The 23,616-nt window shown below is 40.2% G+C and overlaps 1 long non-coding RNA gene across 1 annotated transcript; it reads right to left on the bottom strand.

The window, feature by feature from the left end:
* Nucleotides 1–1,290: 1,290 nt before the first annotated feature.
* On the bottom strand, nucleotides 1,291–22,312 carry LOC139742217 (uncharacterized). The gene is made up of 3 exons (XR_011711667.1): nucleotides 22,170–22,312; nucleotides 2,393–2,497; nucleotides 1,291–1,703 (listed from the first exon to the last, which is right to left on the bottom strand). It is a non-coding gene; the product is annotated as an uncharacterized lncRNA (long non-coding RNA).
* Between the last annotated feature and the right edge of the window lie 1,304 nt (nucleotides 22,313–23,616).

Genomic DNA, 23,616 nt, shown 5'->3' with positions numbered 1-23,616 from the left:
CCTCTGCCATAATGCATGATTCTCCCAATAGGTGTATGGTACAATGTCTTCACAATGTGTTATCACAGTTTCACAGAACCGGCAAAATATTGAAATGACAGGTTTGTCAGAAATATTTTGAATGCTCACTTTTCTTGAACTAGGTTTGCAATAATTGTCTATAGAGTGTAGGTACAGAATGTATTTGGGGAATTGAGGATTTTTACTTGACTTCTGACCAACCCTTTTATAATCTTTATGCATTGAGTAATTTTCAAGACCTATGAAGAAAGAGTGTTAATTACAGTATAAATTAGATTTTTTTTTTTGCATCTAGACCTGGACTTTGACCCTTAATCTTTAACCTAATTTTGACCTTCTGGCTGGAAATTTCCCAGAAAATCTCCATTAGGTACGTAATACATGTATATATCAAGTTTTAAAAATGATAATACAAGCATTGCATAAACTAGTATATGAGGGAAATAGTTAAATTTTGAGGAGTTAACCTTGACCTCTGACCCCCTGACTATTGACCCATAACCCCTACATTCCCTAGATAATCCCTGCCAGTCAGTACATGAGTATGTACCAAGTTCCATGAAGATACATTGAACCATTTGCGAGAAAAGTAAAATTATTAACATTTTCACCTGACCTTTGACCTTTTGACCTTTGACCTTATGACATGAAACTCTCTCTGGAAAATTTTATGCAGTAGTACATGTCTACACTAAGTTTCAAGAAAATACCGTAAAGGCATTGCATGGATATGGGGGAAATAGCAACATTTATAGCATTTGACCTTGACCTTTGACCTCTTGCCAATGTCACTAAAATCTACTCAACTAATTGCCCCATCATACACTATTCTTGGACCAAATTTGGTGAAACCTGCTTCATCCACTTTTGAGTTATCACGTAAACAGATAAATTTTAGAAGGTGACCTTGATCTTTGTCCGATTTCACTCAAAAACTAATCAAGTAAATGTCCCATCATACATCATCCTTGGACAAAGTTTGGTGAAATTTGCTTGATCCAGTTTTGAGTTATTGCGTAAACGGGAGTTATTGCGTAAACGGATGTAATTTCATGATTTGATCTTTAGCCTTTGGCCAATTTCACCCAAAATCTTATTAAGTAATTGCCCTATCATATCTTATACTTGGACCAAGTTTGGTAAAATTCCAGTAAATATTACTCAAGTTATCGCGTAAACAAATGCGGATGGACGTACGTTACGGACGTAAGTTACGGACGTATGTTCGGACGGACGGACGGACAACCCGAAAACATAATGCCTCTGGCACCACTTCGTGACGGAGGCATGAAAATGGCAATTTCCCTCACATTAAACAAGAATATTGACATACATATTCATAATCAATATGTCAGGTTGTAATGATTCAAAACGGGAGGTTCCACACAAGGTCTTTTATTCATTATGTCTTCAGTGTGACTGACATACCTCCCATGCACAACTACTTTCTTGACCAGTGGTTCCATCTACCTGGACACCACAAAAAGGGCCAAATCTGGTCCCCTTCTCAAAGTCCTTGGTAGCCCACACTCCCAAGGCATTGTTGGCTGCAGCTGGTCGAATGCTGAGCCCTTCTGGAACTGTCTTGAAGGCTCTCTCCTGACACTCATCTGGAGCAGGGGTATCAGTGACAACATGTGTGATTTGGAGCTCCTCTTCCCTGGGTACTGGACTATCCCTGGCTGCAATTGAAAGGCAAGAATGTAGTAACCGCATACAAACCTAACTTAACGTGTGATAACACAATAATGTATTGCATATTGAACAGCATGGCATACATTATGTACATGACAATGGCCCAAATTCACGAAGGTGGTACAATTGAAACCATGGTTTAAACCATGGACAAGTGTCACATGGCCTATTTCGTTACAAAATGTTCATTTCGTCGATGAAATGTCATTTCGTTACGAAATGATAATTTCGTCGACGACATGACTGATTACGTAATGAAATAGGCCATGTGACACTTGGCACTCCTTCAAATTGTCCATGGTTTAACCCATGGTTTCACTTGTACCACATTCGTGAATTCGGGCCAATGAGTCCTTTAAGGCTATGCAATGAAATGGAAAATCATTTCAACAATTTTGTTTTTATCAATCCTAAATCTTTCGGCAGCAGCATCACAGCAATAAACAACAATGGACAAAGTACTTACAATTTTGTACATATTGTATATAATGTGCTGTCCATGATTTAGTCAGCTTTGCTAGAATACAATTAGTTAGGCAATTAAGTAGTTGTACTGTACAAACCACTAAGGAAATTACTAGATCTCAAGCACACACTGTTATACACATATGCCTTGTATATATGCGATGAAGACTGCATCATTGTAGACTGCATTACTACATTGTAAGTACGGTACCTTGCTCTTTGTTAGCCACATCCATGACAGGCGTGTATACTGGGTTGAGGCACTACAGCCCAAGACTCCTGCTATCTTGATATCCCTCCATCACATCATGACTTTCTGGACAAACAGGAGGAAAAAGAGCAAAACAAACTTGCTTATGAAGCACAACACACATCTGATGGACAGAGGGACAGATTACTATGGTTTTATCAAAGGTGCAGAAAGTTCAGCAGTAATGGCAGAGAGGATGAAATATCTCGACAACTGGGAACATATGAATTGTTCCAAGGGATCTCAGCATGTTGTGGGACCCCCCCCCCTCCATACACATACACACACACACATACACAAACACACACACACACACACTATGAACTCATTGAATGATACAATTTCACTGCCAGTCATAAGACTGCCTTATTCCACTTTCATTCTGGTCAATTATCATTTCAGGAGTTGACATCATTCAAGTTTGGTAGTTTGTTTTTTTCCCCATATATATCTTGTTAAAATTCTCATTCATTCCATATGCAGTATGTGAAACACACAATCACCAAGTTGGGTGTTCAATATCAGTGACTCCATGTTGCACATGGACCACAGTATGCAATACGTTATGGTAATTTTATAAATCTGCATGCATAAACATACTTTTCAGCTTAAATTCACTTATTTTGTATGTAAATGTACCTATTTAAATTGAAATTGCAACTGTTATTCAGTGGTTATTTCCACAAGAAAATGAGATATCAGAGGGAACATTTTTAAGTCATAGGTGTGTGATATGCTCTGCCCCACAAAAAAAGAGATTTCACATTTTAAAAAATACATCTTTATTATCATAATTTAGTGTGGAAGTTTTAACATTTTATCCCTGAAAATGGCCAGTTTGGGGGAAAATTTGGCTCAAATTTCAAAATATGCTGAAAATGATAACAATTGGGATTTCCATCACTTTAATTGCATTTGTAGAGAACTATCATAAATGTTATGAAATACTGTCAACCCCATATTCTAGAATTATAATGTGTTACTGTTATAGAAATTGTAAGTATATTTGTGTATTTTGTGTATTTTGTGTAATACTAAAAAATATACAATATAACAATATGTCACACCATGGTGTCATGCCAGTATGTTATACTGTATGAGCATTTTACCCTCTAAAATTTTAACTTCTTGTATGGTTTTTATGAAAAGCAGGTTTTCAATTCATTTTCATCATCTTCATTGGAAAGCAATTTGGAACAAATTACATCATCTCATTGGAAGATCTTCGTACAGGATTTTATCACGCCTTTATGGGTAACAGCGTGACTTTTGTCCCCCACTGCAATTCAACAGATAATTCTGCATTTATAAGCATGACATGCAGGATATTTCACTTGGTCATAAAAGACTTTTTCATCAATTATTTATATTGTATCAATTCCTTCACTCCAAACCCATCGAAAACTACAGGGAATTTAAAAGTTTGAATATTGATGGCAAGAGAGTAGTCAAGGGCCTCTATTTTCATAGCAGCCATCAGTTAGTACATGTACAGTACATCATTCACATTATTACCAACACTGAACAACCTCACCCCTTTCTTCTTCTCTCTCCAAATCTGTCATATCTCTTTCTCTCTTTCTCATTCTGTCCATCCCTATAGTTGACTCACCTGAGATCACTGAACTTTTGTCTTGTAATGATCCACGAACATTTTGCGTTTGAGTGTGTGTGTGTTACAATATTATGCTCAGTAGTGGAAATATAAAGATAGTCAAGGAAGAAACAAAAAGTTGAGATCAGAGCTTGTTTTGACAGAAGTACATGGCATCCTGGTTTATGTGTAATCCCCCATCTTTGTACATGTACACATTGTAACCCTAACGAGCACTCTATGGCATGGGACATTATAAAAACCATACATTTTGCAACATATGGGGATTTCCACTGTCTATGGGGTAGTCCATCTGGCAGGCATTCAGTGTATGAGGCCGGGAAATAATTTATGCCAGCAAATGTGACTCTGCACCTCAAAACAAACAAAAAGTCGCCAGACATGAATTTTTAGATAAGACCATATTCTGAAAGAGCAGACTTTAAGCTTTAAGATAATGTATAACTCAAATCAAATGGCCTCTCCTAACCTATCTAAATATTGGAAAGAAAGCACAAACTCAGGAAAAGTGTGAACTGAGAAAAGAGGCTCTGAAGTACAGTGTCTATTCAAGCGCTTAATCTTTACCAAACCGTGCTGGCTGTGCGATGAATGGGACAAAAAACAGGAAGTAAACCACCAGAGTAACAACAATGAAGAGATTATCAGATTAATCTGAAATTAAGCATGCCTCATTAACACATTCTGTCCATAATTAATGCCAACTTTCAAAGCAGTAGCGCTATCCTTTCAAAAGTTATTAGAGTTGAAAGTGAAGAGTGTGGACAAGGTTTGCAAGAAATGAACTAGAAATGTCGCTATGGCGACTGGTATGCCTCCGCCATAATGCATGATTCTCCTAATAGGTCTATAGTACATGTGGACAATGTGTGATTACATTTTCACAAAATTGGCAAAATATTAAAATGACATGTTTGTCACAAATGTATTGAATGTTTTACCTTCCTTGACCTATGTTTAATTGGATGAATAGGAGAGCATGTATTTGGGGATTTAAGAACTTTAACTTGACATTGACCATTTCATAAGTTTATGCACTGAGTAATTTTCAAGGTATGGAGAAAAAGCGCAATTTCTGTATTGAACAGTAAATTGTTATCATTTTCATCTGGCCTTTGATTTATAAGAGAATCACTGTCAGGCAGAACATACATAAATTCAGCATGTACTAGGTTTCAAGATAACTTGAGCCACTTCCGAGATATGGAGAAAGAAGTAAGTTCAGCACTTTCACTTGATCTTTGACCTTTTGACCTTTGACGTTCTTGGCACAAAAAAAAAATCCCAGAGAATCTCTATTGGGTTATACATGCATACATTGAGTTTAAAAAAAAATCCTGCTGGCATTGCATAAATATAAGGAAGATAGTAAAATTTTGAAGTATTGCCCTTGACCTTTGACCCCTGACCTTTGACCCCATGAACCCTAAATTCCCTAGATAACCACTGCCAGTCAGTAGATGCATATATACTATGTTCCATGAAGATACCTTGAACAATTTCCAAGATACAGAGAAAAAAGTGAAATTTTAACATTTTGCTTGACCTTTTGACCTTTGACCTTTTGACCTCATGACCCAAAACTTTCACCAGAGAATCTTAATTGGGTAGTACATGTATACACTAAGTTTCAAGAAAATATCTTCAGGCATTGCATAGATATGGGGGAAATAGTAAAATTTTAAGCATTTGACCTTGACCTTTTGACCTTTGACCTTGAGCATGTGCACCCAAAAGTTGATAGGCACAACTTCACCCCCTAATACACATACATGCCAAGTTTCATTAGGATACCTCAAAAGGTTTTGGTAGTTACCCTGTCCACAAAATTCATTACGGACGGACGGAAGGACGGACGGAAGGACGGACGGACGGACGGATGGAAGGACGGACGGACGGACGGACGGAAAGACGGACGGACGGACGGACGGACGGACGGACAACCCGAAAACATAATGCCTCCGGCACCACTTCGTGGCGGAGGCATAAAAAGGGATTCTGAAGACACACCTAATCACACTATTCTATCAAAAATGTTCGAGATAAAATGCTAAAAAAACACACTTTCCTGCCCGTTTTATGATACCAAATTTTAGCATAATGTAAAAGAAGACCCGCTCTTTCAGAAAATATGAAAAAGTCAAGTTCGGCTAGGTTGACCCATTTCACTTGTTTTCAGTCCTCATGCAAAATCAGCGTGTGCGACTTTATGTTCGTTTTGAGGTGCACGGTCACAAATGTGCTATGCTAGCACTGTATACAACACCACATAAGATTGCAACATCTGCCTGCTGACGTAGGGTAGCAATGGCAAGATCTGCAATCATACACATCATGCCAAGTATAGGAGTTACCAGATCACACGGATCTTTACACAGTATAGGAAAGAATTCTGAGTGAGATTTTCTAGTACACTTTATTGTACAAAATTTTGGTTATTGTGAAGCAAGCTTTTGCATTTGATTTGTGAATCAAAAGCCAGTTTCGAAATACACTGTGTACAGAGCTACCAAGTCTCACGCATTCTGCGTGAGACTCGAGCATTTAGGGGCCATCTCACTCATGGCATCCATTTTTCTCACTCATCGGGCAAAGTCTGCAATTTGGGCCTATAATAATGAGCATAGCTCAAAAGATTAAAGTGATAGTTGCAAATGAAGGTATATTTCCCTCTTGTCTTTCAACATAAGTAAAAAATAGTCACATATGTATGCACCTGATAGCACCATTAAGAAGTAAAAGTTGAAAAAGCTCCCTACCGTACCGTGAGAGGCCACAGGGGGGAAAAACCCCTCCTACACCCTCGCTTGCAGGCACATTCGCATGCTGAGATGCCGAGTCATGAAAATCTCACTCATAAAATTTTTTTGAACTTGGCATCCCTGCTGTGTATGCAATAAATACAAATTCCTGCATTGTGCACTGACCTCCAACACTGTATAACACCTACTAAATGCATACTCTGTACAGCGTTACAATACTTTTCATATGCTTAAATCATTTGCTAATGTCATAAACGCAGTCCTGTCATTAGGGAGCATATTGACTATTAAATGCCGACAATGTCCACCACTATCCCCCACACCAACCTGCAGACACTTCAACTCTCCCACTTTGAGGCAATTGTTTCAAATTTCTCCCATTCCATGAGATTGAATTTATCCCTCCCTGGGTGTGTGTCTCCCGCTTAGGATTTTCTCTATAACTTAAGATTGCTTCTCCCTTTCTTCTATTACGGTGATGTACTTGTATCTTCAGTCTGTTTGCTTTGATGTACAATTGTAAAGCGCCTTGAGCATTTAATCAAAGTGGAGAACGGCGCTATAGAAATTGTATGTATTATTATTATTATTATTTTGTGAGTGGAAATAGCAGGTAAGGTTAAGATATAGAACCAGAAGGCATATAACCCTAAGCTTCCAGGGCCCGTAAGTAGGCCCTGTGATGGACCTCCACTGCAAAGAATGTCCCACTTTATGCTCATGATGTGAACTAACTACTGTATACGCTATAATTTTCGCGTACATACATTTTCGCGAATTGCCGCTGTCACACATTTTCGCGAGTGGTTAAATTCGCGATTGGGGGACCAGAGAAAATATGAAGTGGCAAAGAAAGTGTGAATTTTCAACTTACTAGCAAATAAGAATGATACTAGCTATGCACTGCATGAAAAAAACTTACCAAACTCTGCGAAATAGTAAGTTAGAATTCAACATTTTTGAAGTGGTTAAGTCCATCGCGCTAGATTTCTGACGAGTGGTATGAGGGGTACGAGTAAATTCAACGGCAACCAGCTGGAGCATACGATCGAAGCCCCGGCCCCTAAAATTGACATGTAGCGGCATGCAAACGCAAGAGCTAGTGCTAATACGGTACATGTAATCCAAGAGTGACACGCCACGCGTTTGTAACGTTGTGGCGCAATGGATTGGCTCTCTACAGTATTCGTATTAAAGTAGACGTGGACGTATGGTCTGTTCGGTAAGCCTTGACGTGGTATACTCTGAAATGTTCGTATCATCAAGGCAAGGGATTCATTTTGGAAGGTAATATTTTCTCGCGTTGTTAATTTCGTGAATAGCTCCCGACTCGCGAAATTCGCGAAAATAAAACCCCCGCGAAATATATAGCGTATACAGTACATACCAGGTACATAAAATTGTCCACATCATGTGAGCAGAGTCTCCAGTTTGCTAAGGGGTCCAAGCGGGAGAATCTCCAGTTTGAGAGGTGCTTGGAGTTGGAATCTCTGAAGCTGAATGTTTCCATGTATTACAAAAAAAAACATTTAAGTGAGAAATGGAACATGTGGAAAATTACAGTCTTTTGTGTGTACATGCAGTTTCCCTACAAAGTCAGAACAATACCATACCAAGTTTGAATGAATTCTCTTGAGTAACAAGTAGGTATTTGCATTCATTCTAAGCATTCTGCAAATGTTTATCCAGTTTTTGTACAGAGTGTAACCTTTTCTTTTATCCTGTACAAAAGATGTATTGATGAAGAAAATGCCATCAGTCTGTCTGGATACCTTCTTCTACTCATATTGTACAGTGTACCTGCTTTTGAAGAAACTTTTTTTTTTCTAATTGTGGATTGTAGCTTGCAGAGTGCACGAATAGGCCTATATGTACTATGTAAGCAGATTTACTCAAATTACCTTTTTGCCTAGGAAAGCTACAACACTTTAGGGCACTGTATTGAAAAAACAACAGTATGGCCAGACTCTCCCATAACTGACTTCCTTAGCAAATTTGAATGAATCTGGAAATGTGAAGATGTGACTGTTTAATGCCACTGAATCCAGAGTTCTGTGTAGATGGACTTCAGACCCACAAAATGACCCCCAAAATGGTATAGTTTTGGTTGAGATGGGGCTTCAGATTTCTGTTGAGATAATGAGAAACTAGTTAAAGAGATGGTACAGTTTTTGGTTGAGATGAGGCTACAGGTGTCCCATCGTTCTTTGATGATTTTCTGAGATAATGAGAAACCTCTTAGGAAACATGAAAGGGCATAAAATTCTAAGAAGAAATCAAAGTTTATTTGATGAAAATTGATTTTGAAACGGCCGAGATATCCAAAACGAAGCAATCCTACTAAAAAGGAGGGCTGCACCTATCATTAGGATCACTTTGTTTTACTTTGTTTTTGGATATCTCAGCCATTTCAAAACCGATTTTCATCAAATAAACTTTGAATTCCTCTTAGAATTGTATACTCTTTAACACTTTGTAGCGGTTTTCAATATCCATGTATCATATTGTCTGGTATTCTGGCTGCTGTAAATTACGCTGTCTGGCGACCCCAGCATTTTGTCAACATCCACGCGAACTTTCTTTGTGCGCCGACACACGACAGGTGCGCACTACGTTCTTCGCCTTTGTCATTGTGCCGAGGTACGCATAACTCACATTCCAACAGTAGTCGGATTTCCATAAACACACCCCTTGTTTTGCTGTCATGGACATGAACTACCAATTAGTTGCGAGCTGTGCATTTTCACCAGCCAATTACTACTCTCAAAGCTCCTGTCCGTGATGACTTTTCTCCGACCAAACTGTTTCATTTTCCACGCTTCCTCACTTCACGATTAGCTTTCATCCTGAGAGCATGTCCTAATCGTTGGAGTCACGTCCGTATTATTACATTTTCCCACGTCTTTTCTCGCAGACGACACCTCGCGCCGTGGACTGTCATTACATACGGATTATACTCAATACGGATTATTACACTTTCTCGGATTTTATACTTCGCGATATTCACTACTTTGTACATCGCGACTCACCCTTCCTTCAGGCTCTACACTCCAATCTGGGGATTTTTACATTGCTACATTCAACGCGATTTGCGTCCCGTTACATCGCTGCTTCGGTCCTGCTAGCATGCTGTCCGTGGTGTGCAGACTCTACCAGGGACCTCGCAGTTTTTTCTATCCAGCGTTCCAGCGGTGGACTCTACCCTCGCTTGTGCTAGCCGCGACACTCGGAGGCTACTCCACGCTGTCGCTGGATCTTTCGTACATATTTCTATGGGACACTGCCGTCTTCGGACACCCTGAGTGCATTTCGGAGTTTGTCCATATTCTTTCATATCATTTCGGGGAGTGCAATACAACCTACAAGGACACTGTTCACCTCTTCTGGTGCCCTAGTGTATTCTACTTCTGATACGGTCGTCTACCACTCCTGCTGGTGGTGCCTTCAGCTCTGTTGCGTCCTGTTAGCCATTCGGTGAGTAGGTATTTCATTATAGGCCCACACAATAATACCTACATTGGTGACCCCGACGTGATTGTTTAGGGCCAACTTCACGTCTCATCCTACATCCTTCACCTTTCATCCTTCATCCTTCCCTACTACTACAATGGCTAACGCAACTACCAACAGCCCTTCAGCAGATGTCATAGCGAACCTCATGGCACAGGTCCTTCTGCTAACCAAGCAGGTGTGCGCACTGGCCACATGTCTGGAGCAGGCAAGCGGCGGTCTCAGCGAACACCACCCCGATCGCAACGGAAACACCAGCCGCGTCGGCAACCGCATCCAGCTAGCCAGCAGAAACTAGCGGCGACGAGCTAGTCTTCTGGCAGTGGCACGGCCAGTCGCCTATTCTACATCTGCGATCGACAACACGGCACACGCTTTTTAGTAGACACTGGAGCTGAAGTCCGCGTCCTTCCTCCTTCAGCAGCTGATAAGACGAATTCTTCGCCTACATTCCATCTACAGGCGGTGAACAACACCACTTATGGAGAGCGCTCGCTCACGCTCGATTTTGGTCTCCGTCACACCTTTCGATGGATTTTCATCATAGCTGATGTGCCCACACCCATCATTGGGGCAGATTTCTTGCAACATTTTGGTTTGTTAGTTGATGCCAAACACCACACGCTCATTGACTCCACTACACACCTTTCTGTCAATGGTGTCTGCGCCCACAACTCTCCCTCCATCGTGAGTCCGATGTTTTCTCGGCCAGACAATCATAGGTATGATACTATCGTCCAACAGTATCCCATCACTCGCCCTACCTATGATCAGAAGGCCGTGAAACATTTGGTAACTCACCACATAGTTACCCATGGACCACCCATGGCAGCCCGACCACGTCGTTTGGCAGCAGACCGCCTCAACACCGCCAAGGCAGAGTTTGGACACATGTTAGAACTGGGTATCATCCGTCCCTCCAGCAGCAACTGATCATCCCCACTACACATGGTCCCCAAAAAGACCCCGGGAGACTGGCTACCGTGCGGGGATTATCGCGCCCTCAATGCCAGGACGATACCCGACCAGTACCCAATTCCCCATTTGCACGACTTTACTGCCCAACTTCAAGGCAAGTCCATTTTCACTAAGATAGACTTGGTTCGTGCATACCACCAGATCCCAGTTCACCCATGCGACATCCCAAAGACCGCCATCACAACACCATTTGGGATGTTCGAGTTCACTCGTATGCCGTTTGGTCTTCGGAATGCAGCCCAGTCATTCCAACGCTTCATCGATCCGATGAGGTTACCAGAGGCCTGCCCTTCGTCTTTGCCTACATCGACGACCTCCTCATTGCCAGTGAGCACCCTGAGGAACATGAATGTCACCCCCATGCTCTGTTTGCGCGGCTGACCGAATACAGAGTGGTCATCAATCCAGCCAAGTGCGTATTTAGTGCGAACGAGCTGGACTTCCTCGGTCATCACGTCAACCAGCATGGCATCAGTCCACTACCCGAGAAGGTGAAAGTCATCCACGATTTTCCCCGTCCTTCGTCCATTAAGCAGCTTCGACGCTTCCTTGGGCTCGTCAATTCCTATCGACGATTCATCCCCAGTGCTGCCGCAATGCTCACACCTCTCACAAACGCATTGCGCAATCTTCCCAAACGCAGCAACAAGCCCATCCCATGGACACGGGAGTGTGAGACTTCATTCACCCGTGTGAAAGCAGCTCTTGCCAGCGCTACTCGGAGAAAAGCTCACCTAAATCTATACCTAAATACTTCTCCTTGAAAACCTGGCAGGATTTTTTTATTTTATTCTTGTCATATTTGTAATTCTATACGATGTTTATACTTTTGAATACATGAAAGATTTTGTATTGTTTTATTCATTTGCGGTATATATTTGTTTGTTTTTGTCTGTTTATGCTGATCTAAATGTACTTACGTGATTGTTTCTGTGTTGTTAAGGCCCCTGAATCTGAAATAGACACTCATATGTGTATGCACGATATTTTTTCCTTTGCTGTACTGGATAAGGATGATTTTTGTTCTTTGTTCTCTGACAACAACCAATCACATCACCAGTCCCCTATTTCATTTTGTACATTAAAGAACCTTGGATATTTCACATCCCATTTAGCAGATAATGAACGTGAAAGTAAGTTTGATTGTGATTATATACATGTAGATTTTGATACAAATATTGATACATGTGATTATTATTTTCCTTCAGACGATGAATTTGATATTGATTGTAATTCATTTAGTGTCATGCATTTTAATGCTCGTAGTTTACATCATAATTTCTTTGCTATTGATGAGTTTATGTCTATGTTACCATGTTCATTTTCAGTATATGGATTTTCAGAAACCTGGTTACACTCTGATAATGAACACCTAATTCATAAAGACGGTTACTCGTTTTTGAACTCAAATAGATTGAATGGCAGAGATGGTGGTGTGGGATTATTTGTTAAGAATAACTTGAGTTATAGTGTTCGAAATGATTTGATGATGGTAAGTGATTTATGTGAAATTTTATTTATTTGAACTTGATTTTCCTTGTAAGAAGAATATTGTTATTGGTATTTCATATAGAAAACCGAATGGAGACATACAAACATATATTTCATTATTTCAAGAGATTATGGATAAACTTAACACTGAAAATAAGATAATATATGTAATGGGTGATTTTAATATTTATTTATTGAATAACTCACAAAAGTATATGTGATTTTTTGGGTATGATGAATATAAATTCTTTAATTCCATTGATAGATAAACCAACACGAGTAACCCGACATTCGGCATCATTAATTGATAATATATTTAGTAATGATTATAATTCCCGTATTATTCCCGGTATATATTATTCAGATATTACGGATCATTTTCCTATTTTTTCAATTAGTTCAATTGACATCAAATATTGTTATGAAATCACAACAAGTTAATGATTCTCAAAATTTATGTCATAATCCCAAGTTTTTGGAATGTATTAGAGAAAAATTAGGTACAATAGATTGGAGTGAAGTATTGAATAAGGAAGATCCAGATATTGCATACGATTTATTTTTGTATACTTTTGAAAGCACTATTAAAGATGCATCCCGCCATCTTTCCTTTAAGAAAAAGAAGCATAGTAGTAGAATTAGGAAACCATGGATTTCATTTGAACTATTGTCCCTTATTAATAAAAAACACAGATTATTAAAGAAAAGTATTAAAGATCATAATGAGAATGTAAATAGGAAGTATAGAGAAGTGAGAAATAAGGTAACTACTTTGTTGAGAAATGCCAAGAAAAAATATTATCATGATAGATTTCATAAATATTCAAATGATTTTAATAAGAAAAACATGGTCCGTGATAAATGGATTGTTAGGGAAGAAAAGGTCAAGTTATCCTTCATATGTATTACATAATGGTCGGCAAATAACAGATGAAAGAGAAATTGCAAATTGTTTTAATGATTATTTTGTTAATATAGGAAATATAGTAAATGAAGATGAATATGGTTATCTTTCAGACCCACTGACTTTTGTTTCTCATCAGTCAAACAATTCTTTTTTTTTCCTGTCAAAGATCATGAAATATATGATATAGTTAAAGGGATGACAAATTCTGCAAGCACCGGAATCGATAATTTATCGATAATTTTGATTAAGTTATATTTTCATTGTTGAAGCCTTTAACTCATATATTTAATTTGTCATTAGTAACAGGAATTGTTCCAATGAAATTGAAAGTTGCTTAAGTTATTCCAGTATTTAAAAAAGAAGATAAGCATTTTGTTAGAAATTATCGACCAATATCAATATTACCATGTCTTTCAAATATCCTTGAAAAGATTGTATATAACCATTTGTATTTTTTGTCATACAACAATATCTTATGTAATTCTCAATATGGATTTCGCTCAAATTTTTCAACTGAAATGGCTCTTGTAGATCTGCAAGATAGTATTCTTACTGCGTTAAATGATAATTTGCATGTTATTGGAGTTTTTCTTGATTTGTCTAAAGCTTTTGATCTGATAAATCATGAAATATTGATTAAAAAGCTTGATTGTTATGGTATTAGAGGTCATTCATTAAAGTGGTTTTAGAAGTTATTTGAACAATCGGACACAAGTTACATTATATAAAGATACTTTATTGGATACATGTGATATTTTACGTGGAGTCCCCCAGGGTTCCATATTAGGTCCATTGTTATTTTTGATATTCGTTATGAGTATGTAATATTTCACGTGTGGTTAAATTTATTTTATATGCTGATGATTCTACTTTATTGATTTCTCATTCTGACTTGAATGTGTTGATAAATAATTTGAACAGTAAATTGTCAAAGTGGTTCTGTGACAACAGATTAATTGTTAATATTGAAAAATCAAATTATATGTATTTTTTTAAAGGTAGAAAACAGATTCCAGAATTGGAACTTTATGATGTAAAAATGAATGATGTAAAATTATCTCGAGTAGAATATACACAATTTTTAGGGGTTTATATTGATTGTAATTTGAACTGGAAAAAAAATATAACTATGATGAATAAAAGAATTTCGAGAAATATTAGAGTAATTAATAGGTTAAAAGGTATTTTACCTGCAAAGGTTTTGATTTTGTTATATAACAGTTTGATTTTATCTCATTTGAATTATTGTAATGCTGTATGGGCGATTTACTCCTCAATCAAATTTACACGACACTTTATATCCTTCAAAAAAGAGCAATTCGACTCTGTACAAACTCGTATTATAAAGCGTCGTCAATGCCTCTGTTTCTGAAATGAATGTTTTGAATATATATCAATTGAATAGATTTAATATTCTTATGTATAGGATGAACAAGCATAAAATAAATTTGCTACCTGTTATGTTTAAATCTAATTATCAAATTCATAGTTATAATACTCGCATTAGTAATAAATGTCATTTATTTCAAGGTAGATAAGATGTATGTAATGCACACACTTAGACACACTGGACCCTCATTGTGGAATTCTTTACCAGATACAGTTATAAATTCTCCAACTACAAATATTTTTAAGAAAAATCTGAAAAGACACTTGTTAGAAAGTTAGAGTAGTCATTATGAAATACACTATGATTATAGATAATTCTATGGTTTTTGTTTTCTAGGGGTGATATGACTAAACACTATCATTTCATTAATGATAATATATTTTTTGTGTATGTTTGTCTGTCTGTTTGTTTGTTTTTTTGTAATATTTTCACCTGTCCTACGTCTTGATCGTAATATGTTATTTCCTATTATTCTGTCTGTTGGGAACTACCCTGACAAGACTCCAGTCTTTTGTAGTTTCCATGTTTCATTAATAGTTGTTATTATGTTACGTATGCATGTTCATGTACTCGTTTACTGTCCTCAGATTGTCATTGTACAAATTATATGTTTTTTAAATGAAACAGAATAAAGTTCAAGTTCAAGTTCAAGCTACCATGTTAACACATCCTTCATCTGGTCTACCTACCAGCCTTGTGGTAGATGCTTCAGACACGGCTGTAGGTGGCGTTTTGCAGCAGTTTTCGCACGGTGAGTGGTACCCCATCGCCTTCTTTTCTCAGAAACTCAAGCCTGCTGAGACACGCTACAGCACTTTTGGTCGTGAGCTTCAAGCAGCTTACTTAGCAGTGCGGCACTTCCGTTATCTGCTAGAAGGACGTCCTTTCATCCTTTTCACAGACAAGCCACTCAAATAGCATTCCAGGCCAAGCCAGACCGTCATTCCCCCCGTGAAGTACGTCACTTGGACTACAGTTCTCAATTTACCACTGACATACAAGTACGCCATGTTAGCGGTCACAGCAACACTGTAGCCGATGCACTTTTACGGATACACGTCGACGCACTCCATACATCCTCCGTCGTCAATCTACGGCAGCTCGCCGACGATCAGGAAGACGACGACGAGTGGACGACAACTCAGCAGTTACCATCCCTTTCATTCAGGCGCCTCCCTCTGCCTGATGGTACTGGTGAGATCTGGTGCGACATTTCAACTGGAGTCCAACGTCCTTATGTTCTTATGTCACACAGAAGGACAGTTTTTCATACACTGCACGACATCTCTCACCCTGGAATTTGTGCTACACAGAAGCTTAAATTTCATCACGCTTCGTATGGCCTAACATGCGTCGAGATGTACGCCAGTGGGCCAGGTCATGTGTGGCTTGTCAAAAAGCCAAAGTACATCGCCACGTCAAGGCTCCACTGGGCACTTACACCACTCCAGATGCTCGATTTCAACATGTCCACATCGACATCGTCGGACCCCTGCCCCCATCGAGTGAATATCAATGCCTCCTGACATGTGTAGACCGGTACAGTAGATGGGCAGATGCTATACCAATCCGTGACATCACAGCAGAGACCGTCGCCAGAGCCTTCATACATCACTGGGTAGCCAGACACGGTGTACCATCTACTGTAACCACAGATCGAGGTCGCCAGTTTGAGTCGTCACTCTTCAACGAGCTCACCAACACACTGGGCACGACTCACATTCACACCACAGCATACCATCCAGCTGCTAACGGCCTTGTTGAGCCCTTTCATCGACAGCTCAAATCATCGCTGAAAGCCCACGACCACAGCGACAAGTGGTATGAACTTCTCCCCATCGTTCTGCTTGGTATTTGGTCTACCATAAAGGAGGATATTGGGTGTACACCAGCTGAGATGCTATACAGCACGACTCTAGTCCTACCTGGTCAGATGGTCATTCCAGCCACTACTACCACACTAGATGATCCTGCCAACTATGTACATCGTTTGCGTGAGTACATGTCTACTTTACATCCAGCCCACTCACGCAAACAGAACACCACATCTCACATTCCTACACATCTCCACTTACATTTTTGTCAGACGGGACGGTGTACATCGACCTTTACAGACACCATACACTGGACCATACAAAGTGCTACGTCGATCTCCCAAGCACTTTACACTGGAGATCAACAGTAAGAGGGAGACCGTCACAATTGACCGCCTAAAGGCCGCCTTCTTAGAAGCCGCACCAGTCCAGCAGCCCACGCCTGTCCCTGCCAGAACTCCGGCGACTACACCGAACGCCCCGCTAATCACACCACGGCAGCAGCAGCAGCAGCAGCCTACATTGTACGCCAACACAGCCAACACAACCGCAGCAGCCGACACGAACGACTCGCACCGGTAGGCAAGTACGTTGGCCAGCACGTTACGTTCAGTACATGTATTTCAATACCTGAAATTTTCAACCTCTACTTTGTTTAAATTTTCACCATCGATTGCTTGTTTTTAGTCTTCACTTCATTGACTTCTCCACTAGCGATCTGGAAGGGAGCTAAATGTAGCGGTTTTCAATATCCATGTATCATATTGTCTGGTATTCTGACTGCTGTAAATTACACCGTCTGGAGACCCCAGCATTTTGTCAACATCCACGCGAACTTTCTTTGTGCGCCGACACAGGACGGGTGCACACTACATTCTTCGCCTTTGTCATTGTGCCGAGGTAAGCGTTAACTCACATTCCAACAGTAGTCGGATTTCCATTAACACACCCCTTGTTTTGCTGTCATGGACACGAACTACCAATTAGTTGCGAGCTGTGCATTTTCACCAGCCAATTACCACTTTCAAAGCTCCTGTTCGTGACGACTTTTCTCCGACCACACTGTTTCATTTTCCACGCTTCCTCACTTCACGATTAGCTTTCATCCTGAGAGCACGTCCTAATCGTTGGAGTCACGTCCGTATTATTACATTACTTCCCATGTCTTTTCTCGCGGACAACACCTCGCGCCGTGGACTGTCATTACATACGGATTATACTCAATACGGATTATTACACTTTCTCGGATTTTATACTTTGCGATATTCACTACTTTGTACATCGCGACTCGCCCTTTCTTCACGCTCTACACTCCAATCTGGGGATTTTTACATCGCTACATTCAACGCGATCTGCGCCTCGTTACATCGCTGCTTCGGTCCTGCTAGCGTGCTGTCCGTGGTGTGCAGACTCTACCAGGGACCTCGCAGTTTTTTCTATCCAGCGTTCCAGCGTTGGACTCTACCCTCGCTTGTGCTAGCCGCAACACTCGGAGGCTACTCCACGCTGTCGCTGGATCTTTCGTACTTCTATGGGACACTGCCGTCTTCGGACACCCTGAGTGCATTTCGGAGATTGTCCATATTCTTTCATATCATTTCGGGGAGTGCAATACAACCTACAAGGACACTGTTCACCTCTTCTGGTGCCCTAGTGTATTCTACTACTGATACGGTCGTCTACCACTCCTGCTGGTGGTGCCTTCAGCTCTGTTGCGTCCTGTTAGCCATTCGGTGAGTAAGTCTGTTAAAGGGATGGTACAGTTTTCGTTAGGATGGGGTGCAGGTTCCAATTTTGTTTGTGTGTCTGTGAGAAAATTAGGAACTTCTTTATGAAATATTATAAAAGAATAGTTTATCTAATGAAAATTGGTCTTGAAATTACTTAGATTTTTTTTTTTAAGCGATCCTAATAAAATGTGACGGGCCACAACTTCTATGTATAGGATCTCTTTGTTTTACCTTCTTTTTGGATTTTATATCGCAGTCATTTCGAAACAGATTTTCATCAAATAAACTTCTAATTCTGCTTAGAATTGTATGCTATTGAACATTTTATAAAGTGGTTTCTAAATATCTCGCAAAATGTTAAAAGCTTAATCCTAGCCTCAACCAATACTACACCATCCCTTTAACACTAAAACAGTGTTAAACAGCCTCCATGTAGTCTCCAGAGGACCTCAAGGTAACTTTTATCCTAGACTGCTCAGGGAAGACTTTGGGGTAGCCTCCAGCGGACACTCTCAAGGGATATCTTACCTGAAGATGCCAAATAATATCACCTTAGCGGGAAGTGCATCATGCATAGGATAGAGCTGTTATGCTAAGCTACTAATGAGTTCAGTGGTTTGAACAGAATTTTGTAATACAGTGTACCACCACACTTCTGGGTGTAACCAATGTTGCTGATACAGTACGTGTATCATGATTTACTTTCTGAATTTACTAATTATATTCCTAAGAACCAAGGAGCAAAATGATTAACACAGGGTAAACATGTGTTTCAAAAGAGAAAATGGTAATTCAAATGTCTCTTGTCAATAATGAATGCCTCCACTGCATGTAAATGAGCACAGTATATGCTACTCCAATGACTGACGTCTCCATTTCCAGTGTATCAATGAATTGACCAAGGACAGGTGAGTTTACTATTTATTTACATGTGTAGTAACATACCCAGAGAAGGTATGCAAGCAATGCCTAGTAAGACAGTGCACTAATCATTCACCCCATGTTTTGATAAATCTCTGGAATGTTACCTGGTGTTTCTTTTCAGGAGAATGCTTGGACTCTAGCTGGAGTGGGTACATTGTAGGAGTGCAGTCTGTTAAGATGGGGTACGGTACATAGAGAAATGTGCCAGTGACCCCTCTCCTGTTAAAAGGCTTTATGAATGCTGCTTTCTTGAACTTCACACACATCCCTCATATATCCCAACAAGAGGGATACGCCAGTTGTGGTAATTCCTTCCCTACATTATGTACCTTTGCCCCTCCACAGCCTGTGTACATCGCGCAACAGTTTGGTAACTCCCATGTACCCTCATATCCCTGACTAGTACAGAGGAATGAAAAGGAATTGGTAGTCCTTTCCCTTCTTTCACGTAAACCTTTCATCAAACATAATGACTACCGGTACCCATGACAGTTTTTGTTTGTTCATTTCCGTCTCTGAAGATGGCTGGATAGCCCATTTTATTCAGCTATGCTAAGCTGGTCTTCCATGGGGTCCAGTTAAATGTGAAGCAGGACCACTTCACCAGGTTAAACACCTTGCTCTTTGCAATGAATGAAGCGGGGTCTTTTATGTGCACGAGTTGTGACTTTCTCACACAAGGGACCTCCATTATACATGCATGTTCTATCCGAGGGACAGAGTGTTTTGTCTCTTGCTAGTAGAGGGGACGGTATGATAACACACAACATTGCTCAGTCAAGACTCGGGTTCGAAACAGGGTCGCTTCGGTCGAAGGCAGATGCGCTACCAACTGAGCCAATCGACTAGCTGCCCTGCAGTATCTGGTATGTAAATGACATCACTGTGATGCTTTCCTCATGCTTCCAAACCACCAATATTATAATGCACGAAGATCCAGCTCATCTTGGGCCCCAAAGTATGGCCACATGATCAAAATACAAATATGAATATAACATCTTTTCCTGTAGGAGCACTTAACGTGTGGGAAATAAAAATTGGTGAAATGGGTCAACCTATACTGCATAGATAATAATAATAATAATAAACCATTTTTATAGAGCGCAAATTGAGATGTAGATGTAGTCAATCTTGAGTTTTTCATATTTTTTGAAAGAGCAATCCTACATCGATCTACAGTTTGAAATCATAAAACGAATGGGAAATACAATGTAATATTTTTGACAGTTTTTTTTAACATGTTTTAACTTGTGTGATTGGGTGTTTCTTAGAGTCACTACATTGTAGCTCTTTCATTTCTTAACAACTGCTACACAATCTTCACTTTCAACTCTAATAACTTTTGAAGTATGATGCTACTGCTTTAAAAGTTTGCAGTCATAGTCATTGATAAAATGTGTTAATAGAGCATAATCAATGCCAGCTTAATCCGATAATGCCTTCATTGTTGTTGCTACATGGTATTTTAAACCCTCTTTTGTAACATTCATTGCACAGAGTGCAGCTCGATAAGATTAAGTGCTTGAATAGACCCTTAGATGCCCACTTTTCTTTAATAACATTTTTATAGACTCTGTATTCCTATGACTCATCAAGCAATTTGCCAGCTGTAGGCCTGGTGGGAAAAGGTTGATGAAAAAAAAAAAAAAACAGTCATGAGCTCCTGACAATATGCTCTCCTGCATTATCCATTTACACAGGCAACACACACCTCAAAATCATCAAATGGACCTAATAGCCTCTTGTAAATATAGCTGCCTACAGAAGAAACTACATGGTCGGCGGAACGGGGTGCGTGGGAGGGGGCCGGGGGTGGGCCACGCCACCAGCCCCCCAGCCCCACCCCCTCGCACGCAGTAACCGTTAAGTATTCTTGTAATGTGTCAAGTTCTTTCCACGTCTTTGGCAGTACGCTAGCCTTAGATTTTCTCTTCTGCCATGCCACAAAGCGCCAACATTACTCTAACGAATAGCCTATACTGAGGTAGGCCTACAATTAAGAGCAGTGGAACTGTGATTGGAAGATAAGGCCTGCTCGAGCTAATCATAGCACGCAGCTAATATATTGTTCTGTACTGTACACCTGTAGTCATGAACTATTATAATATGCTGCTCTCGTCTCGATCAGATTTACAACGCACATCTTATTGCCATTAACGCATTGGACGTACAGTCTCACGACACGTGTTCATGGACGTCCATCAAGCCTTTCGAGATCAGGATATTTTCCGATCGAGCTTTCACAATGCGCATCCGCGAGCAGTTTGTTAGGCAGTTGTAACCATTTTCTACTGTACTGACCGTATTGGCAGTACTGTACGTGCCCGAATCTCTCTGCACAGCCCATCCATCACGTTACGACCGACACGCAAAGCAAAACACGAAGAAAACAAATCACCGCGAACAAGGGAACAAGGGGAAAAAAAACCGACTCGCACTCATCACTGTTCGAGGCTTACGACTATACATGCAGCATGTATCGATGCAGAGCGTGCGAGACGTGAACAGCACGTCGGCAATGGCTGCGTGTACAACGTACATCAACGCTCGACGTGACGATGAATACATAACATATACTGCGGACATTTCTAAAATTGTATAAAATTCTGTCACTTACCAGTTCACGAATGGGTCGTATTACATATGAGCATCCAGGAAATAAGATGAACAATCCAACGATTCTAATCCGGAAATTTACGGAAGCCTCTGATATCTTCAAATTCCAGTACGAATCTCATCTGCTAGTTCCATCAACGTGGCTGCTGAGTTCAAAGGATGAAAGGGAGAGGCTGCGTATTCTGCATGCATGCAATTATACACTGCGAGCGAGGCCGTCGCTCTCATGCGCATGCGTACTGCAGTTTTCTCTTTGTCCCTTTCTTATTTTGTCCTTCTTTCCGTATGTCCCCTGAATCAAGTCTCGTCTATAAGTGATGTGCTGCGCTCCATGTTGTGTGGGGTGTGTGTAAACTTGTGTTTCGTTTGTGTAGCCTGTGTGTGAGGGAGAGGGAGAGAGAGAGAGAAAAAAAAAAAAACCGGGGGTGATGACAAGAGGGGAAAAGGGCAATGGTGGGAAATGTATCCACCCCATGATGCTAAACGAAGACAACACAACCACGTCTCGAGAAGTTCAGTTCATCGGAAGCGACCGTCTCGAGTTGCAGTGGCAACTCTGATAATTATGCGCGCATTCCGGTCCACTATAAATTTTAAGAATTGTTTCACATGTACAGTGATCACACCAATCGAATGATTCTTACCCTTTACCCCATCCCTGCATCATCAGCTTCGAGTCGTTCTCGGGACATTACACACTCGTGGTCACCTAAGCAAGGATGCACAGTGATTGAAAAAGTGCGCGGGAACTCATTACACAAGTGTAGATATAAGACTATTATGTAGGCTTACTGTTGACAGATCTTGATAATAGGCAAGTACGAGTATAACACACCAACGAGATGTCAGCTTTATTTCTTTGTTTTCATACGGGTTCCACACAGCACGATGCCATAGGCCTACTTGTGCAGTTTCTTCAGTTGGAGCTTTCGTTTCAAAATTTCCTGGTTCCTGATTTCCACTTTCAATTTACGGGGATATTATGATAGAATTTCGAATGTCTCGCACATAGTAATTGCACAAACATTTCAAAACAAGAACTTTATTAGGACTTCATTTGCACTGGCCGGGTAATTAGGTCCTATATAATTATGTTAACATATGAAATATATATCGTCGGTCTTATGCCAAAAGGACCTTAAACCACTTCCTCTGTTATGCCAAAAGGCCCTTAACGCTATAGACTTTGTACACTATTAGTGCCCTTTTGGCATAACAGGGGAAGTTCTTTAAGGCCCTTTTGGCATAAGGCCAACATCCCTCTATACTATACTAGGTCATCAGGCCTGTATATATGTGGGGGGGGGGGGTTTCTCCTTTCAAGAGAATCGACGAACAAGTACCGAGCAACAGTAAACGCAATGTCATCCAGCTTTTTCTGTAGAATAAATAGAATCACAAGAATATGACTCCCAGCTGGAATTCATGAAGTGACCAGCAGGTGTTGT

This window comes from Diadema antillarum, unplaced genomic scaffold (genome assembly GCF_040938485.1).
Source record: "Diadema antillarum isolate AM-2024a unplaced genomic scaffold, OU_Dant_1.0 seq00000987_RagTag, whole genome shotgun sequence".
NCBI classification, from domain to species: domain Eukaryota; kingdom Metazoa; phylum Echinodermata; class Echinoidea; order Diadematoida; family Diadematidae; genus Diadema; species Diadema antillarum.
The sequence above is the reverse complement of the archived record's forward strand: the minus strand, read 5'-3'. Positions and strand labels throughout refer to the sequence as shown.